Source organism: Oryctolagus cuniculus, chromosome 7 (assembly GCF_964237555.1).
Source record: "Oryctolagus cuniculus chromosome 7, mOryCun1.1, whole genome shotgun sequence".
Taxonomy (NCBI): domain Eukaryota; kingdom Metazoa; phylum Chordata; class Mammalia; order Lagomorpha; family Leporidae; genus Oryctolagus; species Oryctolagus cuniculus.
In genome coordinates, this window is record NC_091438.1 from 36,403,912 (window position 1) to 36,417,154 (window position 13,243).

Below are 13,243 nucleotides of genomic sequence, written 5' to 3' on the forward strand. Positions count from 1 at the left end.
AGGAAAGCTCTGCCTATGGACACTCTGAAGAAGTCGTCAGAGAAAAGTCTTCCTATGTGATCAAAAAGCTATATAAAGAGAATTGAAAATGAATCCTCATGTGAATGGAAGGGGAGAGGGAATGGGAAAGGGGAGGGTTGCTGGTGGGAGGGACGTTATGGGGGGGGAAGCCATTGTAATCCATAAGCCGTACTTTGGAAATTTATATTCATTAAATAAAAGTTAAAAAAAAAAAGCTAAACTGTACAAGGTGCTTTCAACAGTTTCCACAAACACTGACCTGACCACGATTGCCAGAGCTGGAAGAGTGGGTGGGAGTAGGACATGGAGTCCACGCCATCACTAGCTACTGCCTGGGGCGGCAAGCCTGTCCTGGTAACTTGAGTGTCAGAAGTAAAAATCGCTCCCAGCCTTCTCAAAGCAAAAGATCTACAATCAAGCCAGGGAAATGGGGGCATAGGCTTTCTGATACCAGCTCACAGTTACCCCAAATGAGAAGACTTGGGGAAGCAGCAACAGTAAACTAATCACACAGGGGTCGGGGGAGGCAGACTAGGATACTGTGTTTCATTGTCACAGGTCTTGTGGTGAGAGTGACCCTGCTCCCCATCCCTCTCTGCTAGGACCACAGCCACCAGTCATCCATTCTATGATTCAATCAAAGCCACTGAGTTCTTAACTGCGTGCCTGGCCCTATCCCACCAGCCAGGGATGCAGTGGGAATAGGGCAAAGACTTGAGCTCACAGAGCTCACATGTTAGAGATGTCAGTAAACAAGTAGAAAATAAACGCTATGAGCAAAATAAGGCAGAATAAGGGACAGCGCTTAGGAGCTGATATTTAAGGTCTCACAGGCAGGCAGAGACCTTAAAGATCTCCCAGAGGAGCCACTCAGAGATATCCAGGCAAAAGCATTGCAGGAAGTGGGAACAGAACGTTTATTTGAAATGAAAGGAGAAACCATCAGAGGTTTTTCTACCTTACTACTTTTTAAATTAAGATTTTTAATTAGCATGAAACATCTATACATTTTTATGGGGTACAGCGCAGCATTCCAACATAGATGCACAGCATAAACCAGTTATACCAGGCAATCAGCCTTGCATTTCCTTTACCACAAACTATACTTAAACCACCGCTCTGTGAAACACCAGAATCCCTTCCCTTCTGGTTTTGATTCCCAGAGGATTTTCAGCAGAGGCCTGGCTTCCCTATACTTCAAACTAAAGGATCAGTCTGACTGCTTGGGGCATGGGGAAGAGGGGACATGGGCAGAGGCAGAAGGAAAGGCCAGAGCAAGGAGCAAAATTATAAGCAAGGTCCTAGTGGCTGAATCTTCAGCAGGCCTAGGACAGGGCACCACCAGAGCCACCATGTTTGAGTGCTGGTACACATCAGTGGGACCAGTTGTGGAGGTGCCAGGGAGGGTATCGCTCTTGGTAAATACTATGCAGCCTCCTCGTTTCCACAAAACACCCCCTCGATAACAACACTGGCAATCTTCACTCAAGGATTCAATAATGGCTTGGTTTGTTCTGGTGTAAGTCTGTTATGCATAGCAGAAAGAGAACAGGATTTAGAGTCTATAACTTACCTACAACTTTGCTACTGATTACAAGGTAAATTACGCAAATCCTGAGGTTCAGTGGCATTATCTGTAAAATGGGACAATTACTAGTAACACCTTGCAGGGTTATCAGGAAGACGAGATAGCTAGTAAAGTACACTTTACATCTCCTTGCTGGTAAAGCCTCTAAACACTCTAGGAACCACGAGTCTCACCACAGGATCCCAATAAGCCAGGGAGAGACATTTGAAAAAGTGGGCATAGGGCCTGTGCCATGGCTCACTAGGCTAATCCTCCGCCTGCGGCGCCGGCACCCGGGGTTCTAGTCCCGGTTGGGGCGCCAGTTCTGTCCTGGTTGCTCCTCTTCCAGTCCAGCTCTCTGCTGTGGCCCAGGAAGGCAGTGGAGGATGGTCCAAGTGCTTGGGCCCCTGCACCCACATGGGAGACCAGGAAGAAGCACCTGGCTCCTGGCTACGGATCGGCACAGCACGCCAGCTGTAGTGGCCATTTGCAGGGTGAACCAATGGAAGGAAGACCTTTCTCTCTGTCTCTCTCACTTTCTAAAAAAAAAAAAAAAAAAAAAAAAGTGGGCATTTGCTTCCATTGGAAGGAAATCCAAGTTCACCTCTGCTCAACAGCTAGAAGTGATTTCCACCAACTCTACATGATCCTCAAGCAGAGGTTGTTATGTCTGTTCAACATGACTTCTAATCGAGCTAATCCAAAGTTCTGGGGCCTATGAAGTCCCCAACCTTCTACTGATGCCAGTCTGTCTTCCTTACATGGATGCAGACAACATCATCCCCCAGCATCTCCTGACGGAGCTTCCTGGACACCTCCTGAACATCTCTCAAGTTCCCCAAATTTGTCATGTTCCCCAATTGAACTAATTTTTTTCTCCTTCTCCTTCTTTTTTAAAAAGATTTATTTATTTATTTGAAAGGCAGAGTTACAGAAAGGCAGAGGCAGAGGCAGAGAGAGAGAGAGGTCTTCCATCCACTGGTTCACTCCTTAAATGGCTGCAACAGCTGGAGCTGAGCCGATCTGAAGCCAGGAGCTAGGAGCTCCCTCTGGTCTCCCACGTGGGTGCAGGGCCCCAAACACTTCAGCCATCTTCTGCGCCCTCCTAGGCACATCATCAGGGAGTTGGATTGGAGGTGGAGCAGCTGGGGCTCAAACTGGTGCCCATATGGGATGCCAGCACTGCAGGTGGCGGCCTTACCCGCTAAGCCATAGCACCTGCCCCCCATTATCTTCTTCAAGCAAATGTGACCTCCTTTCTCCTGAGCCGCATCTTGGTGAGGAGGTACCACACCCACCGAAGCCAGAAACCTTGGTGACATCCTTGATGCCTTCCTCTACAGCTCCTCAGTATCTGTCATTCATGGCCAAGTTCCTTGCAGCCTACCTCCTAAGATGTCTCTGCTATGTACTTTTCTCTTCTGCTCCATGGTATTGCCGTAGTTTTCATTTTTCACCTGGATTTCTCCAGCATCAGCTAAATCATGTACCTCACTGATTCCTGTCGCTCCCCCTCTTCGTGGAGGAACGACACTAAACCCTGCCTAGGCTTCATATCCGAGTCACGGCACCATTATGTCGCTCCCCCTCTTCATGGAGGAGCAACACAGGACCCTGCGCTGTTCTTTCGTCTGCTCGGCCCTCCCCGGGTTTGCTGCTGGTTCTTCCCGGGTTGGCTACTATCCCTTCCACCTCCGTGGAAGGGCAGTTCCCCCTGGCCACATTCCCCACTTCCGCAGGGGAGCGGCACACCGCCGGCCGGCTCTCTCGGGGGCTGCACAGGCGTTCCTTCAGATGTTCCCCTTAGATGTTCCTCGTGCATGCCGTCTCTCTCCTCCTTTATAGTCCTCCTCCGCCAATCCTAACTCGGCTGCCCACACGCCGAGTACGCTGCTCTCCAATCAGGAGCAAGTCCTACAGTTTATTGGTTGAACTGGAGGCAGCTGTGCGGAAGCTGTTTACTTCTCTCCCAGCGCCATATTGTGGGAGAGCAGATGCATAGAATAAGTCTTAATTCCAGTAACTCAGTCTAGTCCGGATTGCTCCCCACAATTCCCAGCTAAACTACAGCCAACCCATTCTCCATGTTGCTAAAAACACAAATTATATCCCATAATTTCATTTTTAAAATCACCCAAAGGCTTCCTACTGCCTTCAGGATCAAGTTCAAATCTCCAGAACCCTGACCTATATAGGCTTCCAGAACCAGCTGCACACAGCTTCCTACCTATGCAACTTCTGCAAACACCTGGGCATTCTTCAAGACGTGGTTCCAAGAAGCTTCCCCTTCCCTGTAGCAACCTGAGCAGCTCTGGACCCACGTGTCTCCCACTATGATATCTACATAGGAGTTCCCTCAAGGAACAAGAGCCAATTTGGGCATGCCCAGTGCCAGCACAATGATTGACACAAGGAAGGTTCTTGACGCTTATTTAGGAGACAGGGAGGGGTTCAGTCTGTCATTAATGAGCATCTCTAAAATGGGCCACCTGGCTGCTCACTTCTCCCAGGTCCAGGAAGTCAGGTCCAGTTAGTTCAGATGCAACGCACATAAAACTTCCTTGACTTTTTTTTTTTGAGTTTTTAATTTATTGTTATGTAATGCCCTGGGGACTGAGAACTGAATTTAAAGCTGACACAGCAGATATGAATGCAAACTGGCACTCAGCAGCGAGACACCACGATGTAGAAGGCAAACAGGGACAGCGGCAAGCTAAGCTTAACTTAACCTTAATAGACAAAACAACTTTTCAGAACATCTGATGACAACCTGTGCGTGCATACAGCCACTCTTTTTGGACTGGAGCTCTCTGGAGACTGCTCTGCCCTACTCTGGGTTCAGAAACTTAATGTGTTGTTATTAAAAGTAAGCAACCTCTAGTCATTTGGTTAGCGCTTAGGAAAAGTTTCCACCAACACAACCAAGCAGTAGAAAGTTTTTCCATATGACCTCATTCATCAGCAGCAAATTAGTAAGTCAACAAATGAAGGCCTTGGGTCCAGATTTCCAGATCCTGCAATATATTCCAAGAACTCTTAATTTCTCCATTACAAGGAGTTCTTAAGGACTCTGACTGTGGGGATGGCAGAAACTCAGGGAGGAGAGAGGAATATCAGCGCTCGAGAGAATAGGAAAGATGTCCCTTTCTCTTTCCTTCTTCCTCTTCACCCTTACATCTAGGATACCCTTGATTCTATCTGCAAAGAAGCACCTTGGTCAATTTCCGCTCTAATTATCAAGGGTAGAACATCAAAGCAGTTCACATAATGTTAATGATTACAAAGATTTTGTTAGGTTTGATTTTCATTGAATTTCCTAAGAGCTCCTGCTTTTATTTCAAAACATGCATAGAATTATAATTTCTCTGACTAATGAATCTATTATGCTTTAAAAGCTTTAACAACAAACTTCTCTGAGGCCTCTAGTATCTATAAACTTACCTAAAATGACTAAAATAGAAACACTATCTTTGAGATACTAGATTTGGGGTTTATTACACATTGGAATTCAATTTGACAAAGTGATAAAGAATTATCAGATCTACCACCACCACCAGCACCCTTCCCAGGCTTAGTCCATAGGTAAACTTATTTCTCTTAGAATCACAGGGTAAAAATAGAGATTTCAGAGCAGAAAGAGACCTGTGAGGTCTTCAGGCCCAGATCCAACCCCACAACCCTGTCAGTCAGGATTTGCCAGGGACAGGACAGGCAATTCACACCTTCACACAGTACCCACTGCTTTTATAGGAGGTTCTGACTACTTGGAATTTTTCCCTTTTGTTGAGTGTAAATGTACCACGAGGAGTACCGTGGAGGGAAATGGTTGAGAACTCTGGCCCCCGGTGGGACAGCCCTGGATTTCAGCACAGTCTCTGCCATTTAGCAGCTTAGGATCCTGGCTTGGACCTCCATCTGCCCCTTGTTCCTCACCTGTGACATGGGGAGGATCACAGGGCTGCACCTCCATCATGGAGGCAAAGGAATGAATGTACACGGAGGGATTAGCTTACAGCAAGTGGTGAACAAATGGTAACTGCTCTCATTACTCCCAGACTCCTGACCTATTCTATCCTCTGGTACTGGAGGGAACGAGGCTAGTCTTTACAAATGGCAATGGTCTGAATATCAGTGACAGCCACCATATTTATATTTACTCCTTTTATTTTTAAAGAGAAACACTCTTCCTTTGATGGTTCCTCAACTAGCCCATTTTCCAGATCCCTCATTGCTTCAACAGTTTTTCACTGTGGAAAGGGCATGGGTTTGGGGATGAGAAAGATTCAGGTTCAGGTTTTAGCTTTGCTGCTTCCTAGCTGTTGGCCTTCAGCAAACATACTATATAATACTGCTTCATCTAAAGTAGGCACATTAATGACCTCTTCATAGCATTAAGTATTAAAACACACACACACACACACACACACACATTCCATCCAACATGAGTTACTTGCTCAGTAAATACAAGTTCCATCTTCCTTGTTAATTTTTCCTATATCCAACTTGCACTGACTCTTGAAATACAGTTCATAATACAGACCCAACCATCCCACTCCTGGGAATTAACTGAAATCAAAATGAAATCAGTGGATGAAAGTTTTCTGTACTCTCATGGGTTTTGCAGCTCATTTCACAATAGCTAAGATATGGAATCAACCCCAATGCCTATCATTGGAAGACTGGATAAAGAAATTATGGTATATATACACTATGGAATACAACACAGTGGTAAAGAAAAAAAAAAAGAAATCTTGTCATTTGCAACAAAATGGATGCAACTAGAAACCATTATACTTAGTGAAATAAGCCAGTCCCCAAAAGACAAATACCATATTTTTCTGATCTGTGGTTATTAATAGAATACCAGAAATGTAATGTAGAAGAGTGAAATTGATATTTTCAGATTCGATGATTTTTAACAGCCCTTGGCTCGACTGTTGGAAACTGTTTTTTTCTTCATACTATTTGTTGATCTCTTTACTTACTGTAGGGTCAATATTATGAGTATAAAGTAAACTGAAAATAGATCTTTATAAAAATTAAGAGTGGGAATAGGAGAGGGAGGAGGAAGAAGGGTGGGAGCATGAGTGGGAGAGAGGGTAGTATGGGAAGCATCATTATGATCCCAAATCTGTATATAGTAAATACATGAAATCTGTATACCTTAAATAAAATGTAAAAAATACATGGAAAAAATGCAGTTCATAGAACTGTGTGCACATGGCATATTTGGATAAGTATATTCTACCTCCTAGATTGAATTTTAGAAGAGCATCTCTGATTATGTTCTCACTTTAGTTATAGCATCTCATTGCTAGTTCACACTGTGGTCAACACAAATGTTCAAAGCTCATTTGTGCAGCTGCTATAAGGCAGAGTCCCTGAGCAGACTCGAGGAACTGGATTTTAGGACTGGCTCCTAGTGATCACTATTTCATTTTCCTTCTTCTCACAAACACTCTGCTTAATGATCTCTTCCAGAATTTTGCTCTGGGCCATCCCAACCTCCCCAGCCTTTAATTCCTGGGCCCAGGTTTCCCTCCTTCCCAAAAAGCAGGATGTTTTATTCTTACCGTCTCATACTTCATCCACTCCTCATGGTTTTGCAAAGACAGTCACAGTTCCACAATCATTTTTTGGGGCCCCAAAACCCAAGTAACTGAGGCCTGGAAACACTTAAAGAAATACATCTTTGAACTTTTTCCTCATGGCTTTTGAACTGCTTCTTAAAAATCACATATGTTTTAGCATTTCTAATTGGAATATCAGGCTTCTTGAGAAGGAAAAAAAGAGAACTTTTTAGAAAAATGGAGTTGAGCGTCTCGCCTTGCATGTGTTAACTCTCTCTTCCTTGACATTTCTTTCTCTAAACTTCCACTTTTTCCATGAGCCCAAAGTACTCAGGATTTCTGGTCTCTCAATGACTGCACCTACACTTGTTTTTAAGCTATGTTTCTTTACTGTGTACTTTCCAAAGAACAATTCATGAAATCTGAGCAGCCACATTGTTTTCTTCGTGGTCTCACATTTTTGGGCCCAACTAGAATCAATTATGTTGCACTTTGGTCTTCAAGTTCTCATCCCTTATTCCCCATCTCTGGCTATGTGACCTTATCTTACTCTGTCATCCTCCTCCTCTTTGAAATAATGAGCTCTAAAACAGCACGGCTGGTGTGGTGGTGAGCTTTATGTGTTAGCACGTCTGAACCACGAGAGGGCAGATATTCGGCTCAACATTATTCTGCGGGGATCTGTGAGGGTGTTTCCGGATGAGGTAACTTTTGAGTTGGCAGGCTAGGTAAGGCAGATGGCCCTCGCACATGCTGAGGGTCCCCATTTCATAAACAGAAGATCTGAATGGAGGAAGAAGGCTGAAAGCGCGACCTGGGACATAGGTCATCTCTGGCTTTCAGCTCTTCCTGGGTCCCAAGCGCACCAGCTTCTGGACTGGAACTTATACCGTCAGCTCTCTTGGTTCTTCGGGGCCCTTGGACTCAGACTGGAACTACACTCAGAACTAGAACTACTAGACTACACTAGAATTACTCAGCTCTCCTGGGTCTCCAGCTTCCTGGTTATAAATCTTCAAACTTCTGAACCTCTACAATCAAATGAGTCAATTCTTTAAGATAAATCTTAACATATGCATGTGTACACACACATATCCAAATACATATGCTATTGGTTGCAATTTTCCAGAAAACTCGAATACAGCCACATTTCCCTAGATAATAGTATTCTGTTCCAATGTCCCTCGTTTCCAAGGGACTGTCTGCTGACTATAGAATCTGACTAATGTCATTTCCCATTCCGTTAGCTAAAATACCTGCAAGAAACTACTTGGGAAGGAAGAAGGCTTGTTTTGGTTTGCAGTCCAAGACTAGACAGCCTCTTGGTCTGGCATCTGATGAGTGGTGAACACATGCAGATGGAAGACCACGCTGGGGATCTGGGAGGAGAGAAAGAAAGGCTGGGCTGGACTCCTAACCAACTCTCTCAAGAACTACCTCCCAAAGGCAAATCCCAGTGACCTACAGACCTCCTGGACACCATAACCAAACCAAAACTCCACCCTTTATTCTTCAAAAAATTTTTTTTCAGATGAAAGCATCACATTTATTTCCAGAAGAGGCAACTGCCAAACTGAGTTGCATTCATCATCAAACCTTTATCTCATCAAACATTTATCTCCAGCTAAAATAAAAACCCAGCTTGACAATAAGCTATTTTTTTTAATTTTTAAAATTTATTTGAAAGGCAGAGACAGAGACATAAAAACAGAGACAGAGACCTTCCATCCACTAGTTCACTCCCCAAATGCCACAACAGTCAAGGATGTGCCAGGCCAAAGCCAGAAGCCGGAAACTTAATCTGGGTCTCGCACGTAAGTAGCAAGGACCAAAGTACTGGAACCATTATCTGCCGCCTCCTAGCAGGAAGCTGGAATTGGAAGCAAAGCTGGGACTCAAACCTGAACAGTCTGTTATGGGATGTTAACATCCTAAGTGACATCTTAACTGCTGTGCCAAATGCCCACACCAAGCCTCCACTCTTTTTTGTTTTAGAATTTTTTAAAAAGACTTAATGATTTGAAAAGGCAGGGTCACTCAGAGATGGGGAGAGACAGAGATATAGAGAACTTCTACTTGCTGGTTCACTCCCTAAATGGCTCCTCAATGTCCAGGGCTGAGCCAGGCCGAAGCCAGGAGCCTGGAATGCCATCTGGATCTCCTGTGTGGGTGGCAGGGGCCCAAGTACTTGGGCCATCTTCCATAGCTTTCCCAGGTGCATTATTAGGGAGCTGAATCAGAAGTAGAGCAGCCAGGACTTTAACCATCAGTGACAGGGGATGCCAGCATTGCAGGTGGTGGTTTAACTCGCTGCCCAAACCTCCACTCTAAATCCATTAGCAATTAATATGTACCTATCAACCACTAACAAAGGACTTTGGGGACCATGTCTCCAACACACTTGGCCTTTGGGCAACACTCAAACCACTCTCCAAGCCATCACAGAACCTATTGGCTGCAGAGACTATGAAAGGTCTTGAGGCACTTGCAAAGCTTCCTGGGCCTACATCTGTGCTCCTGTCCAACCAAGACCCAGGGGAGCCTCCAAGCCTCCTCTTGCTCAAGATCTGCTGGGTCTCACCGTCAGCTGGTGTCCTGTCACTGGACTTCACCGAGTCATAGCCCAAAGAGCTGCACCTGAGGGTAGAAGGTCCAACCTGCCACAAAGCGTTGAGGAAACTCTTTGCCTTCTCTCAGCCTTCTGTCTTAATTCTTGCAGTGAGAATACAAAACCCTCTTTAGGGTAGTCATGAAGGCCAGGTAAGAAAATGGATGGCAAATATTCTGCAACCCATGAATTGTAACAATCTTTCAAAACTGTGGAACAAACTTAGACATATCCAATGGAAGAACAAAGAGAAACACGCATTGTTCTCCCAAGGCCACTATCTCAGGGTGGCAGGGGTCAGGGTGGTGTCTCCAGTTTGAATGCAGCATAGAGATCTTCAGATCCTGGAAGGCCTGGGCATTTCAAACTCAGGAGACATCACACAGGACAGAAGGAAATGAGACCTAACTGGAAAAGACAAGTGACCAAATCACAAGCAGGTGGAGATATAACGTAAGGGCTGTATTAAAGAACACCCCTGGGAAAGTAAGAAGTGCAATTAAAAAAAAAATGCAGAGGACAACCTGCCGCTCCAGACCAAGCAGAGTGAGGCACAACTATGAAGGCTTAGTCTTGGGAAAATTCAGCAGGACTCCTGCCCTCAGAACACTGATTTCCTAAGCAGCAGCCGCTGCCATGTTTGTGGGTCCCCCAAAGGAATGTGTTACTGGGAGCCCTAGGAAACCAAGGGGTGGTGAGCTGGAGAGAAGCCCTCAATGCTTCGCTAGCAGAACACAAGGATCTGATGGAAGAAATGTGCCCCTTAGATCCTACCGAGTAGGCCACCTGAAGACTGGTTTATCTTGTTCTCTTCCCTCCCAGCCTATAGCTCTGACACAGTTTCTCACCCCTGTCCCTGGGCGTCATTCATTCTTCTTCCCAAGTCTCTTAGATTTAATCTGATCTTTAGATAACAAGTGTCATCTTGATAATTTTCCTCTTATTACAACTTTGGTCTGATTATCTTTTTCCTCCCTGTATTTACAAGGTTCCTTATCACTGTGACTGGTTTGCTTTTATTAGAAGTGACTTCCATTTCCACCTGCTCCATCCCTCATTGCTGGTCCAATGACTGCCTTCCTCAGATGTCCCTTTGTGGTGGTGCCCAGAGCTCCTCCCAGAGCTGATCTCCTTACTTCGCAGACATCAAGGTGCTGGGACACATGGCCTAGGACCTGCTTGTCACCATGACGGGCTGCATTTCACAGGTCTGTCTTACCACAGTAAGTTCTAGAATGAAGTCTGGGCCAGGCCTCCGGGGACAGTGATGCTCATTTCTTTCAAAAGCAGCAGACAGCTGCAAATGTAGGAGTTGATTTCTAAGGTTTTATTTCCAGGGACAAAATTATACAATTATCGAAATTATTGTTACAAAGAAGTACCATGTGCCCAGAGTCAGGAATAAGCTTACCAACTGAGTTTTAAAACCTAGTGAGAAGCAGCCAAATACATATTTATCTTTGTGAAAGTCGAGTTAAGGCACCCTCGTGGCCCATCTCAGCAGTTAATTCATGTTTTAATTTCACAGCTGTTAACAAGTTCTTTCTTACGTCCCGCGACAACCTCCCCTGCTTTACTTGAATCAACCACAAGCCATCAGGCAGCACTTTCTAAATGCCAAGCGCTGTGATAAGTTAATCTCCTCTTGTTCGGTACTTGACAGGCAGGCAAAAAATGGGCCGGTGTCCCCGACAAAACCGCCATACAAAAAAATCCTTTCATATACTTCGTGGCTTCAACTTCTCGCCAACACTCATAATTTCTCCAAAATAATTGTCAGCTGCTGTTGGCTGTAAAAAACGTACACACACACACACAAACAAATCCACTCGCACAGGCTGCCAGTTCTTTCTCCTATGCGACAATGTTACTGGCGAGCACACACTCAGCCTGTTTGCCTTTAGGGCAGGGGCTGGCAGCCCACACTTCTGAGCATCCTCAGGCTCCTGGAAGGCTCTTGCCCCAAACACACCTTCCCTCCCAGAGTCGGCGAGAAAACCAACACAGCAGCACAAACAGCTGGGGAACTCCTTTGACTGGTGTGTGCTGGGGGAGTGTTGCCAAATCACTGCATCTCTTCACTCCTTTCTTATTTTTTAAAGATTTATTTATTTGTTTGAAAGGCAGAGAGAGAGAGAGAGAGAGAGAGAGAGAGAGAGAATCTTCCATCCACTGATTCACTCCCAAAATGGATGCAATGACTGGGGCCAGGTCAGACCAAAGCCAGGAGCCCGGAGCCCGGAGCCCGGAGCCCGGAGCCCGGAGCCAGGAGCCAGGAGCCAGGAGCTGCCTCCAGGCCTCCCAGGTGAATGGCAGAGGCGCAGGAACTTGGGCCATCTTCAGGTGCATCAGCAGGGAGCTGGATCTGAAGTGGAGCAGCCAAGACTCCACCCAGCACCCATATGGGATGCAGGCCTTGGCATAACCTGCTATGTCACAGCACCAGCCCCTCCTCTGTTCCTTTCCCTACAAGCATGACATCCTTCTGTGAATAGTCTCCTTCAAGTGTCATGTGGAGAGAGTTATTTGGCACAACTCTTCCCAGTGCAAAAAAAGTCATCAGCAAAGCTTTATGTCCTTTCTTCTCCACTCCCTTTCACACACTGAGGCCCAGTGGTTGTGAGGAACTACACAGGACAGAACAAACCCAACCACAAGGCCTCAGCTGAGCTTATAGTACTTCTCCTTTCTCACATCCACCTAATACGCCAATGTTTAGTTTTCACTACTGTAAAATGGAATAAGAGGAGGTCTGTAGGATTGTTAGGAAAATGGAATAACATATTCAAAGTGCCTGGCTCAGAGTAGGCACCAAGAAAAAAATTCTTACTAATCCATTATGTGTTTATACCGCCAGGTACTGCTTAAACACTTTACATGTTCAAACCCATTTCATCCTGGTAGCAGCCTTATGAGGGGGTCCTATTACTACAGCTGTTCTACTGACAAGGAACAGAGATGCTAGTTGACTTTCTTAAGGTCACACAGCCAGAAAGTATCTGCATTACTTTCCTAAACTGACATAATAAATGAGACAAAATTGGATGCTTGAAACAACAGAAGCTTAATCTCTTAAATACATCACATTGAGGAGTGCAATTCAACTCACTGCACTATCAGAGCAGGAATTTAAGCCTCGGCATTCTAAACCAACTTTTTTTTTTTAAATTTGCTAATTTGAAAGCCAGAGTTACAAGACAAGCAAACACACACACACACACACACAGATCTTCCATCTGCTAGTTCAATCTCCAAATGGCCACGATGGCCAGGAACTCCATCCATGTCTCCCACATGAGTGCTGGGGCCCAAGGACTTGAGGCCCTTTTCTGTTGCTTCCCCAAGTGCACAAGCAGGAAGCTGGATTAGAAGTGGAGCACCCAGGACTCAAACCAGTGCCCCTACTGCTGCTGGCTGTGCCACAATGCTGGCCCCTTAGCCAACAATTCTTAGAATTGTCTACATTAATATCTGCCT

The 13,243-nt window shown here is 45.4% G+C and overlaps 1 protein-coding gene across 4 annotated transcripts in view; it reads right to left on the bottom strand.

Moving 5' to 3' along the window:
• C7H1orf226 (chromosome 7 C1orf226 homolog) overlaps positions 1-13,243 on the bottom strand; it is a 343,498-nt gene that overhangs the window by 51,463 nt on the left and 278,792 nt on the right. The window lies entirely within an intron of this gene.